At 52.2% G+C, this 1,444-nt stretch overlaps 1 protein-coding gene across 1 annotated transcript in view; it reads left to right on the top strand.

Annotated features, from left to right (window-relative positions):
* LOC107155427 (ubiquitin-conjugating enzyme E2 variant 1-like) overlaps window positions 1-1,444 on the top strand; it is a 9,294-nt gene that overhangs the window by 1,453 nt on the left and 6,397 nt on the right. The window lies entirely within an intron of this gene.

Consider the following 1,444-nt stretch of genomic DNA (forward strand, 5'->3'; position numbering starts at 1 on the left):
GACACAACATCTTTGTTTGTATGTGGTGCTAAGGATCGAACCGGAGCCGCACGCATGCCAGGCGAGCGCGCTACCGCTTGAGCCACATCCCCAGCCCCCCTGCAGCCATCTTAAATACTTTTTAAAAAGCCACTGGAGAAGGCAGTGTGACTGGCCTTAGGAGTGCCTGGGGGTTGGCTATGTGTGTACCTGGCCAGAGGTGGCGTGCTGGAGCAGGCCAGGTCAGGCAGGCTCAGGGATCCTGCCTCCTCCACTTGGACCCCTCTGATGGGCAGTTACTTAACCCAGGGGACACTCAGTTTCTGCCTGCTAAATGGCGTGAAGACTGAGGGATATGGGGTCCCTTTTGTTGTACCAGATGCTGGTTTGGGGGGCGGTGCTGAACCACACCCAGGCCTTGTGCTTGCCAGGCAAATGCTGTGCCACAGACCTACCATCCCAGCCTCTGGTGGTGAGGTTTAAAAAGTCATCTGATGGGGTTAGTTTATCCTTTTGTTTACATGGCGATATAGTGACTAAGGCAGCACGTTTTGATGGTAGGTTGGGATCCCAGCCCCACCCCTTCCGAGCAGTGTACCTTTTGGGGGGGGCGGGTACTGGGGATTGAACTTGGGGTCACTTAACCACTGAGTTGCGTAGCACCTTGCTGTTGCTGAGGCTGGCTTTGAACTCGTGATCCTCCTGTCTCAGCCTCCCAAGCTGCAGGATTACAGGCATGTGCCACTACACCAGGCCTCTGAGCAGTGTGCCTTTTGAGGGAGTTGAGTGACCAAGTCTTCCTTTGAGGTTGGGGTAGTTTCCATCTGGGCTCCTGGGAGAGGAGTAGGTGAGGTCCTGGTATAGGGGCTAGCCCAGTCTCTGGCATGCAAAAGATGGTCCGAATTCCTGGTGTGTGGCCTGACTAGGTTATGAGCTAGACAGCAGACCCCGAATTATGTCCCTCACAGTTGTGTTGAAGGATACGGACACTGCTTGCCCATCTTGCCTCCATTTACACCTGTGGAGGATGGTGTGGAACCTCTTCTCATAGGTAGCACCCTGGATCCCAAGAGGCTGCTGTGTCACGTCTGTGTGCGCTTATGAAATTGTGCCCTGTTACAGATGGTTTCCACCCAAATCGTCTATTTATACATGAACTCTGTGATTAAAGATTTTTGAGAACACGAATGTAACTGTGTGATTTTATTATGTAAATAAGCCATTTTATTCCAGGTAGTTAAGTGCCTATAAGGTACTGTGGCAAAAAATGGAAGGAATTTAATGAGTTAGGGTGCCAAAGCAGGAGACTCTCCGCCACCCAGCAGGTTCCTGTGCTCACTTTCTGTCAGTGTTGCTGGGGTTCATCTTAGTCTTCCTTTGTGGGCCCCTTTGTAAGTTAAGGGAGCCACATCCCTTCTGGGCTGCCTTGGAAAGCGCTGGAGAGAACAAGCCGCAGCCCAGCATG

This window comes from Marmota marmota, unplaced genomic scaffold (assembly GCF_001458135.2).
Source record: "Marmota marmota marmota unplaced genomic scaffold, marMar, whole genome shotgun sequence".
NCBI lineage: Eukaryota > Metazoa > Chordata > Mammalia > Rodentia > Sciuridae > Marmota > Marmota marmota.